This window comes from Pan paniscus, chromosome 23 (assembly GCF_029289425.2).
Source record: "Pan paniscus chromosome 23, NHGRI_mPanPan1-v2.0_pri, whole genome shotgun sequence".
NCBI lineage: Eukaryota > Metazoa > Chordata > Mammalia > Primates > Hominidae > Pan > Pan paniscus.
The window spans coordinates 57484345-57496654 of NC_085927.1; the positions used below are offsets into that span (position 1 = coordinate 57484345).

At 43.3% G+C, this 12310-nt stretch overlaps 1 protein-coding gene across 1 annotated transcript in view; it reads left to right on the forward strand.

Moving 5' to 3' along the window:
- Positions 1 to 965: 965 nt before the first annotated feature.
- Positions 966 to 12310, forward strand: part of LOC103785081 (uncharacterized) — a 434732-nt gene continuing 423387 nt past the window's right edge. The window contains exons 1-2 of the mRNA XM_063603246.1: positions 966 to 1142; positions 4447 to 4620. The gene's annotated coding sequence lies outside the window, so the exon portion shown is untranslated. The remainder of the gene's footprint in view (positions 1143 to 4446; positions 4621 to 12310) is intronic.

Genomic DNA, 12310 nt, shown 5'->3' on the forward strand with positions numbered 1-12310 from the left:
GCAACTCAATCTAATTGCACCTGATACAGACCTGTTCCTTTGGAGGGCCTTGGGACACATGGAGGGGGTCCATCGCAGACAGGACCACCGGGAGGTGGAGAGGCTAAGATGCTAGCAAAGGGCAGACCTATAAGAGAGAGCCCTGGAGGGTGGGTGACAGCAAAGCTGACAGAGGGGGTGTTTTAGGAAAAGCCGTGGGATGCTGCATGTCACAGGAGAGCAGACGGCCTGCTGGATTTGGAGACACTCAGGTCAGGGCCTGACTTAGGACAACTTTGGGCTGTGAGGTAAGAACCTGGGGCATAGTACTTGGTTATCAAGGGGAGGGAAGGAGCCTGCAGTCCCTGTGAAAACGCTTTTGAGAGAGGGGAAGGAGCTGGGAGGCTCTGACGTAAAGATACTGAAGAGCAGCCTTGGAAGCCCACAGAAAACGCGAGCTTTTAGAAAACAAGAAGGAAGGCTGGTGCAGAGGGTGGGTCCGGGGCACCGCAGCGGGATTGGCCTCTGGTCGGAGGGAACTTGCGGTAGGGAAGGCAGGGGAGGCGAAGATGTGAGTGGGTTTGTACATGCACTGCTGTGAGATGAGAGGGTTTCTATTAGTCAGGGTTCTGCAGAGAAACAGAGCCAATAGGATACACGTACATAGGAAGAGATTCGTAAGGAGACACTTCGTGCAATTCTGGAGGCTGAGAAGTCCCACGATCTGCTGTCCGCAAGCCGGACACCCAGGAATGCTGGCAGTGCAAGTTGCAAGACCTGAGGGCCGGGATCCAATGGAGTGGACGCCAGTCAGAGTCTGAATCCCTGAGAACCAGGAGTACCAACGGCCAGAGGAAACGGATGCCTGCCTTGGGTCAGGCGGAGAGAATCCAAACGCCCTCCACCTTTTTGTCCTATTCCGGCTTCCACAGATTGGACGAGGCCCACCCACCTTGGGGAGGGGCCAGCTGCTGTGTTCAGTCCGCCAAGGCAAACGCTAAGCTCTTCCAGAAACGCCCTCACAGACACCCCGGAAGTCACGTACCCACTCTCTAGGTGCCCTGGGGCACAGGCAAGCTGACGAGCCAGTTATCCCTGAGAGCTCCTGCTGCCTCGCCTGCTTTCTCTCGGAAACGTGAAGTGCGGCCTCAGCTGAAAGTGAGGTGAGCGTGTGTGAACATGTGTCAGTGTGCGTGTGCATGGGAGGAGTGTGTGTGCGTTTGATGACGATGATGGAGCCCAGTGACCCATCGTCCGTGGAGTGTCAGAGCCTCCTGGGATGGCCACACTGAAGGTGCGGAAGGAGGCGGCTGGCCCAGCGTCAGACGTTTCCAGCATCCGCGGGAGTGAAACGGAGGCTGGTGGGCGGTTGTGATGTGTTTCTTTAAGAATGGATCCTGTAGGTTCTTCTTCCTCCCAGTCTCCGGTGCCGCTAGACGGCACAAAGCTGGAAGGAGGACACCGCGAGTGTTGCTTGTTTGCTTACAGAGGGTGTGCAGCAGCAGCAGCAGCCTGGGGCCAGCTTTGGGAGGACTAAGGATATTTCAGGGTTTTAAGCCAAGGGATGACACAGTGGGCTTAAATTCAGAAAAAAAAAAAATGCTTCTGGTGGCAAGGACAGGGAGAGACTGAATAAGTTTGGGGTAAGTGGCAAAATCAGAGAAAGAAAACCTTCCAGGAGGTCTGAGCCCAGGAAAGCAACGGTAAGGATCCGAACTGACAAAGTCATCCTGGAGGTGGAGGCATCAGGCCCAGCTGGAGAGATTGTGAGGGCGAAGAACCTACAGGACCGTTTGTGAAAGAAAAGAAACAAGCTCAGTTTTGAGTATTTTGCATCCTTCACTTGGGGGGAAAAAGGAGCTATAAAAATTGCAGGCAGGTGTGCATCATGTCTTGGTAATTTCCAAAGGATTGCTTTTAATATGATAGGCACATAAAAGATTTTAAAAGCAACTGCTTTACGTGTACATTATCGACTGCTCCTGGAGCCTTGTGGCACCAAGGCAGAGCTTTGCCATTAACCACAGCTCCATGGCAGCAGAGTTATGTCGGCAGGTAGCTGAGGGAACGTGAGGACATCAGAATTGGGGTTCACAGGAGGCAAAAACCTGCAGCTGCTTGTAGGAGGCCTCAGGCTTCCTGCACCCGCCTCTGTTATCCTGTGGATTGGGGCAGCCAGTACAGCAAAGAGCCGGCCCACGGAGCCCACAGCCTGCAGGGAGACAGACAGGAAAACAGATGATGAGACGCCCTCTCATCATAGCAGGCACTATTTTACCACGGCACGGCAGGAAAAGCACCTAGATTTGCTGGGGCATCTGTTGAAATGAGGTAGAGAAGTTTCCTTCTGCACAGTCTCCTGAGTTCTTTCCAGGGGAAGTGACGAAGGGGTGACGTTGTTGTTGCTCAGAAATTTCTTGACAGCCTGCTTGGGGCAGAATGTGGGGATCTGAAGGGTGCAAGCGTGAGCACAATTCTTCATGGATTGTTGTGTGAGATGATGACAAAGGAACTCACCCATCTTTCTGGAGGGAGGAGGAGACATGGGGGCAGGGGGGGAGCCAGAGGTGGCAGAAGGTGACACAAGCCCCAGAGTCACCTCTTCTGTCATGCCCGATGTCTGTGAGGCTGCTGAATTTCCAGCCTGCTTGGCCGTGAGTGGGTCTGCAGAGAAACCGGTGGGAGCTCTGGCCTTCGGGTATATCTGGGGGCATGAATGTCTGACCATGCCCGTGAGCATGAATGCAGAGAGGCAGCCAGGAAGATGGGGGTTTGAACAATGTCTCCCAAATTCAGAGAGGCAGAAAGACCCTGGCTGACACCTGAGTTTCTCGTGTTACTTCATGAGGTGTAGATGATGTGATGATACAAGAATCCACAACTTCTCCAGACAAATCGGTAGGACTAATAAGAGATCCTTGGTTAGATTTTTCATTCACTGAAGTTCCATTTCATTCTTTTTTGAATCTGTCCATTTTATTGCAGGCAAGTCTTTGATTCCGTCGTATTTTTGAAATATTTGCTATACATATTGTGCGTGACAGCCCACATATCTGAAGTGTGACTTTGTTCTTTTCTCCTCGTTTCCTGTTTTGGCTGAGTTTTGCTATGTCTGGCTGGCTAGTTTATTTCTACAATTGTGTGATTTTTAGTTATGAACTCATATGGATTTGATATCTATGGTAGGTCTCTGGGGAAGCAAGCTTTTTCGGGACATGAGAGGGCCTCAAATATTTGGGGAGAATTTTCTCATTGCGCCAAATCCAGGGCTGAGAAAGACACTTTTCATGGCTTTCTGCTTCTGTAGGACTGTTCCTCCGTTTCCCACTCATCTTTTCCTTCTCTCTAGCCCTTCCTGACTCCTGGCTTCATGGTGGTAATTTCCAGTCCAGCTATCAATGACTGGGAAAGAAATATTAACATTTCCCTAGTTGATTTTAGGTGTATTAGCTTCTTCTTGCTTAACGTTGGTGACTGCTTTATATATTTTTAAGCTAAATTATTATGAGCATACAAATTGATCATTTTTCATCTCCCTGGTTAAACACTTACTCTTTTCATCCTTTCACTTTTTAAAAACTTAAAAGCAGTATTTTAAATTCAGAAATAATTTTATGTATTTATGAGGCTCAAAGGGATGTTTTGATATGTGTATACATTGGAGAAAGGTTAACTCAAACTAATTAACATGCCCATCACCTTACCTGCTCATCATTTCTTCACTTTTCATCCAGCTAGGTGGCGTAGGGTACCACAAGTTGATTTAATCCTAGCTCCTCTGGGGACATGAAGAACACAAGAGCCATTATTCTGAGGACTCTGCTGGGTCTGAGCCCTTGCTCTTGCCTCCAGGACCCACTGGCATTCCTTTCCCTAGCAAAAGGCGGAGGCCTCTGCGGGCTCACGACCCACACAGCCGCACCTGTGAGTTGCATGTTTACAAACGGCCTGTCTCCTGGAAATAAATCTTTGCACTTTTCTCAGGAAATATAGTCTATAAATCACTGTGACATTTAAGATGAGGATTGCCTCCTCCCGCTCCTCTGCCTCTAAGTATAGGCCCCCCACGCTTGCTGCAGAGCCTGGGAGGTGGCCAGTCCAACTCTGTCTGGCTGGGGTAGGGACAGTCACTTAGAGTTGAAATCACTGACATCTTCAAATGTCAGCCTTGTCACCACCAAAATGACCTTGCATTGCAATGAGCGGAAAGATGACTTTGTGAGACGTTAAGCAGGTGAGTTGCCCCTGCTTCCTATTCATCCTGATCTTAGAATTCCACTGTTGTCACTTTGGCATTCGCTTTTTAACGCTGTGATGATTAATTTTATGTGTCACCTTGGCTGGGCTAGGGTGCCCAGTTGGTTGGTCAAACACCAGTCTAGATGCTGCTGTAAAGTTAATTTTCAGATGTGATTAGCATTTAAATCAGTAGACTTTAAGTGAAGCACATTACTCTCCGTCATACAGGTGGTCCTCATTCAATCAGTTGAATTCTTCAAGAGAGAAAAACTGAAGTCCCTTAGAAGGAAAGAGTTCTGCCTTCAGACTGTCTTTGAACTTAAGACTGTAGCGTCGACTCCTGCCGGAATTTCCAGCCTGCTGGGCAGCTCTGCAGATTCACACTTGCCAGCCTCCACAATCGTGTGAGCCAATTCCTTAACTTCTCTTTCTCCGTGTATCCCTTTGGTGCTGCCTCTCTGGGGAGCCCTGACTAATATGCATGCAGATGATACGGTGCCCGGCATTCTGAATACATGCACTAAATCCACCACTTTTCCCCATTTATAGATTTGGATTAACACACGAACTTACTCATATCTGCAAGTATAAATAAAAAAAATTGCTGGTGCCAATTTCAAAGTTTTGCCATGAGGTAGCTTGAAGGAATGACATTTTAAGGAATTCGCTCAAGGCCGTAGGACATGCGATCAGGTTGTAATGCCAAGCAACTCTTATTGGGCCCTCTGCTCTGATGCCCTTCACATCTGCCACCTCAATGGATTAGAGCTCTCCCTGCAGACACCCCTAGCCCCAGCTCCTGCCTATCGTTTCTTTAACGTGCTCATCACGCTCCAACATGTCATGTATTTACTGGCTAAATTGCCTTTTTTTATGTGTTTTCCTGGGATAAATGTCAGCTCACAGAACCTAGCACCTGGCACAGCGTAGATGCTTAATTCCATATCTGTTGGAATGGATGCAAATAAATGAATTATTGTCAAGAGGGAGGGAGAGAGAGAGAGAAAGAGAGAGAGAGCTGTAGCTCAGGGAGTCAAAGTGCAACAGAATGAGTGAATGAGTTTGGGGCTCCGTCAGACCAACTTCAAGTTCCAGCTCAGTCACATGCAAGGTCATTTAGCCTCTCTGCATCTTGTTCTTCACATCCAGAGTGAGTAGTATGACTTGGAGTTCAGTACTCACCCAGAAAATGAAGAAAAGCACAGACCACAAGCCTGGTGTATAGTCCACACTAAGTGTGAAGGGCATGTATTATTTTTGTGGGATCCCATAGCACTCTGCTGGCACCCCGTTGAAAGTACCTTCCCCACCTTGGAGTCATTTGTCTTATAGGCACTTTTGTATTTTGTTAATATTTACAGTTGTATTATAAGCCTCTCTTTTTCCCCATTGAGCCTGCTGTGGTGCACTGCAGGCTGGTGCATACAGAGTGCTCCGTGGATGCTTGCTGAGTGCCTGTGTAAGAGGGTGGACCGATGATGGGTCTAGTGGGTTGCATGGCTGGCTTTCTCCATCCATTTATTTAGATGTGCGTTGCCCTGTGTGGCAATACTCTGATGGTAGATCTTAGGCAAAACTCAATTTACAGAGGACCCAAGGGTCAAAATCCAAGTCACAGCTGTACTTTGACACCAGTGATAAGCGACTTAGACAGAGCAGCATACTACCCTTTACACAATTTTCAAAGTCATCATTCAGTTTAGTCCCCATGAGCTAGATCTGATCATTGTTTCTAGGTGGTGAAGCAGTGATGTACGGCTATTTGGCAGTGAATTAGAGTCCCAGGTCAGCTTGAGTGTGGCTGTGAGAGGAGCTGTGGCTCTGGGTGGCATGTTCCCCTGCACCTTGGACGTCATGCTCCTGGGGCAGAGGTATGAATGAAGGAAGGTGGACTTTCCTCTCTAGCCCAGAGCTAAGGATGACTGCACTATAGGGAAACTGTTGGGACGGTGCTTGGTCTGAAGGTTTGTGTCCCTTGAAATTCACATGTTGAAACTATAACCCCAAAGTGATCATATGGGGTGGTGGTGGGGTTGGGAGGTGATTAAGTCATAAGGGTGGAGCCGTCATGAATGGGTTTGGCCCCCTTGTAAAATAGACCCCAGAGAGCTCTCTAGCCCTTTTTCCACTATGTGGAGACACAGCAAGAAGACAGCCATCTATCAGCCAGGAAGTGGGCCCTCTTCAGACACTGAATCTTCTGGCACATTAATCTTAGACTTCCCAGCTTCCACAACTGTCAGAAATAAATGGTTGTTGTTTAAGCCACCAGTCTATGGTATTTTGTTATAGCATCCAGAACTGACTAAGACAGAGAGGAACATAAATTGAGCAGGAAAGGGAATTGCTATGAACTGACTGTGAGTGTCTCCCCCAAAATTCATATGCTGAAGCTCTAATTCCCAAGGTGACAGTATTTGGAGGAGGGGCCTTTGGGAGGTAATCAGATTTAGATGAGGTCTTGAGGGTAGAGTCCCTGTGATGGGTCCCCATAATGGGATTAGTTTCCTTATGAAAGGTGACAAGACCCTTTCTCTCTCCTTCATGTGAGGACACAGCAGGAAGGCAGCCATCTGTGAGCCAGAAAGTGAGCCCTCACCTGATGGCCGAGCCTGCTGATGCTTTGGTTTTGGACTTCCCAGCCTCCAGAATGGTGAGAAGTGAATTTCCACTGTTCAAACTCCCCAGTTTGTATTGTCTTATTGTAGCAGACTCAACTGATTAAGACAGGACTCTAGGGGAGAAGAAGAAAGATGGCCCAGATAAAAGTGAGGGAAGGAAGAAGGGAAAGCAGATCTTCGGAAGAAAGAGGCCGTAATTTTGGACACTGGATGTTAACCTTAGAAGAGGAAGCCCTGGGGCTGTGAAGCCACAGAGGCACTCTGACCCACTCTTTCTTTCTAATAATACTGGAAAATCATCTCACTTAAACTAGCAATAAAAGCTTGTGACTAAATGCAAAGTTAGTGTAAAAAAAGGAACAATTAGCATAATAATATCCCTACAGACGCTAAGGCACAACAGAAAGATATGGTCACAATAAACCAAAAACTTTAATCTTTCAAAAACAATATGTTGTTCTTTTACAAATAACAGAATTTGTGAAAGAATAGCATCTATCAGAATTAAAATAACACATAAATAAGATGACTGGATAAGTAGATGACAAATAGAGCTCACAGAATTTAGTAAATGACTAGAAATAAAAGAAACATCATTTTAGAACAAGAGAGATGAAATCAGAGGAAATACAAAAGTAAATAACCATCACATACAATATCAACAGATAAATATAAAATGTAGAAAAGGAAGTATTTTAAAAGAAGGAAAATTAAGAAAGACATTAAAAATATTTGAAAGTAATAACATAGAAGACTAGAAGATTCAACATATGTATAATTGGAGATGCTGAGGCAGAAGCCAAAACACGGGACAGAATGAATACTAAAGCCAATACTTATAAAACAAAGCTTCCTTAAATGAAAAAAAAAATAAAAATAAAAACTTAAATATTGGGAAAGAACATACTCCATTTGGGAAATTCCACCCGAATGGTCAATACAGAAGCATATTCTGGTAAATTATTGGGCTTTAGATTGAAATCCAATTATTTGGGCATTCATGTAAAAAGATACAGAATCTTACAGAGGAAAGAGAATCAGACTGCATCAGACTTTTTGACAGCAAGTCTTTATACCAGAAAAAAAAAAATGGAGAAACATATTTAAGATACTCAAGGAAAACAATGTGAGCCAACCAGCCAGACTGACTTTCAGGCATACATCCATATAAAAACTCAGAGAATATTATTCCTATAAAGCCCTCCTGAAATGTCTAGTACCCCACACTAACTATCCATATTTCCGCCACCACTTTGCCCTGATTTTTGTTATATGAAGCTGTTTCTTAGTTAATGGGGGGTACCAGCACCCAGAGATGCTAGTTAGCTGGTGTACTAGGACCCAGAGAACTACTTAGCATGGTGTAACAGCACCCAGAGAACTACTTAGCATGGTGTACTAGCACGCAGAGAACTACTTAGCATGGCGTAACAGCACCCAGAGAACTACTTAGCATGGTGTAACAGCACCCAGAGAACTAGTACCGAATGGTGACTTTGAGGAAAGCGTGCAGTATGTAATGGCTATATGCTTTAACAACGTAATACCTGAAAAATTATCAAAATTGGGGGTGAAAGGAAGAGGGGAATATGTAAAAAGTGGAGTAATCTGACTGATTATAAGTACTAAATGAGAAAGAGGGCGGATCACAATGTCAGGAGATTGAGGTCATCCTGGCTAACATGGTGAAACTCCGTCTCCCCTAAAAATACAAAAAATTAGCCGGGCATGGTAGCGGGTGCCTGTAGTCCCAGCTACTCGGGAGGCTGAGGCAGGAGAATGGCATGAATCCAGGAGGCGGAACTTGCAATGAGCCGAGATTGCGCCACTGCACTCCAGCCTGGGTGACAGAGCGAGACTCCGTCAAAAAAAAAAAAAAGAAGTAACTTCAGATTAGTTCTTTTGGGAGAAGGAGACTAGAAAGACAGCAGGGAACTGGGAGCCATTCTTTAAGAAAAGAGAGGATGGTGAAAATACAAAATTACTAGAGTAAAGATGTCCATTAGAAGAAAAATTCATGCCCTTCTAGATGCTGAAAGACATGAGAGAAAAAGCAAATAGAAAAAGCAAGTTGAGTGTTGTATGCAGTGAGTGAATATCTGTGTATGTGTGTGATATGACATATATGCAGGTGTCATATGACTGTGGCAGACTGAAGACAAAGACATTGATTATAGTGATAAATAATACATAAAATGGGCTTAATATAAATGGAAGAAATATTATTTTCACATTGATGATCAAAGTGAAATCCAACTCTGTGCTGTGTACATGAGACGTGCCTAAAATAAAGAAATTTAGAAAACAAAGTACAAATTAAGATATCCGGGAAAAATGTGAACAAAAAGAAAGCAGGTGTAACAGCCATGCTGTCTAACAAAGTAGATGTTAGAGCTCACGGCATTAAAAGAGATTTAAAAGGAGGTGTTTTCATAACACTGAAGCTACAATTCACCATGAAGGTATCACAGTTATTAATATACATGTGCCCAATAATACAGTCACTTTCAAAGAGTAAAAAGTGCAGGAGATACAAGGAGAAATGGATAAAATTATACTCAGGACTGGAGAATTCACCACACCACTCTCTATCCAAGACAAACCGTTAGTAAGAAGATAGAAGACTTCAGTGACATGGCCAATGAGGCAGATCCTACAGAAGTATATTGAACTCTGAACTCTGATAATTGAGAATACGGCTGCTTTTTAAAAGTGCATGAAATATCTCCCAAATTGACCATATCTTATGCTACAAAGAGAATCTCATTAAATCCAAAGCATAGAAATAATACAATCAGCCTTCTCCTACCACAAGCAATAGAACTAGAAGCTAATTGTAGCATTAACAAAAAAAAAGATTTGCCCACTAAACATGTTATTAAACAACTCTTGGAACAGCAAAATAAAATAAAGACAAAATAAAGAATGAAATGACAGAATTTCATAAAAATAGAATTTATAGAATATGGCTAAAGCAGTTATAAAAGAATAATTTTAGACAAATAAAAATATTATTAAAAATGCAAAAAGGAAAATAAATTAATTAATATCCAACACAAAAAACTAGAAAAGAAACAAGACAGTAAACAGAAAGCAGCAAAAAGATGTAACAAAAGTACTAATGAGTTCAAACGAGTTGGTACAAATGCAATAGAACCAGCAAATACATCCAAAATCTGTTCGTAGACAAACTGTGAGGCCATCTAAAAAAAATTCTGGTGAGGTTTGGGAGAAAGAGGGCACAAATATAAAAAACTTAGAAATGACAAATGCATCAAATCCAGAAGAATTTATTTTTTTTTAATCATAAGATTACTTTGTAGAATTGTATGTAAATAAAGTAAAATACCAAGATAGGATAATTTTCTGGAAAACTGCAAAGTACCCAAACTGACCCCATTAAAGTGAGAATCTAAACAGGCCAGTTACCATTAAAGAAATAGAGGAGGTAGTTAAAGAGCACTAACTCCTTTCAAACCCCAATTACCACAGAGGAAATATACCAAGTTTTAATTAGATCAATTAATAGCAATGATACTTAAATAATTTCAGAGTATAGGGAAAAATGGAGAACATCCAAATTCTTTTTATGAAGCAAGTAAAACCTCTATAATATGACAGAACTTTTACTATAAGACAAAAGTACTAACTAACTTCACTTATGAACATAGATGCACAAAGGTCTTAGCTAAAATGTAATTAAGCAGAAGCAAACAGCATGTAACAAAATAATGCATCAAGACCAGGTGGTTGTTTTACCAGGAACAGGAAGATGGTTCAATATGAGAAAATATATTAATATAATCCATCAAATGAATATAGCTAAGCAGAAATGTCATCTGGTCACTTCAAAAATAGAAGAGGCATTTTACATAATCAAGCATATTCATGTTAAAAACACTTGATAAAAATAGCAATTGATGTATCCAGAAGTTAGCATAGTACTCAATGGCAAACAAATATGTCCTCTGGCTAAAGACAGGAGGAAAACAAGAATGCCTGAATCTCTTATGCCATCTAGGATTGTGTTGAAAATATTAGACAGTGCAATTAGCCAAGAGAAAGGAGTCAGAGGCACAGGCACTAGAAAAGCAGAGGAAAAAATAAAACCATCTCTGTTTGCAGATGAGAAAATTACATAGCTTGAAAATCCCCCCAAAAATCAAAGGAAAACTATTACCACCCCCAGAAGAGAGAGAGAGAGAGAGAATTGCTAAAAATGGCATATTATAAAATCAACAATTTGCACGTCAGTAAGAACTTTTGCTTCCAGGAAGATGGATAATTTTCCCTATTTCTTCTACTAATTTCAACTACCTACTGTGGACATTATACATAGAACAAACCTAGGACGACTCCCAAGGTGCAGAGGGAAAACAGGCTGACCTCAGCACCCAAGAAACAGCTTGGTGGTGAGTTTCCTGGGTTTTCTTTTGTCTTCATAGTTCCTAGATTTGAAACTGAAGAAGCAAGCAATCTGGAAATGTCAGTGGATGCACACAAAGAAACAACCGCAAAAGCCTGCTCGCTCTAGCCAAAGGACAAGAATAGGGGCAGTCCATCAAGACAGAATCCTTTTAAAAAATAACCACTCCACTCCAGCAATACCACAGAAGAATCTGGCTGTACCCCAGGTACATCAGCAAAGATAACCTTTACCTAGCAGTAAAGAGGTCCCCCTTACACTGGGAGCCCTAGTGAAGAGCAGGGACTTTCACCCCCACCTAGCAGTGATGGGGCCCCACCCACCACAGTGCCAGCAGAGACCATGTGGGAGCCAGAATCCTCATCCCTACCCAGCAGTAACAAGGAGCCGTCCTCACTGCAGGCATCAAGGGTGAGTGAGTGCAAAACCTGGGTGTCACTCGGAAGGGAAGAATGGTGTCTCCTTCCTTCCCATCCCCTGCCAGAGTGATATCACTAGGAAAAAGAAAATAATTTATCACCAGCAAATCTACCCTACAGCTAAAACAGAGGGCTTAAGTTAGGCCCAGAATCTCATGACATAATACGAAAATGTCCAGAATTTAATAGAAAATCACTTATTCTACTAAAAATGGAGAGGATCACACAATGGATGAAAAGACAATCACTGCATGCCATACAAATTGACAGAGATGTTGGAATTATTTGACAAAGGTTTTAAAACAGCAGCGATGAAAATGCTTCAATAAACAATTACGAACACACTTAAAGGAAAACAAAGAAAGCCTCAGCAAAGAAATAGAAAGCCTCAGCAAGGCAATAGAGATATAAAGAAAAAAAAATGAATAGACATTTTATTATTTATTTATTTATTTATTTATTTATTTGAGATGGAGTCTCCCTCTGTTGCCCAGGCTGGAGTGCAGTGGCATGATCTTGGCTTACTGCAACCTCTGCCTCCCGGGTTCAAACGATTCTCCTGCCTCAGCCTCCCGAGTAGCTGAGATTACAGGCACCCGCCACCATGCCCGGCTAATTTTTGTATT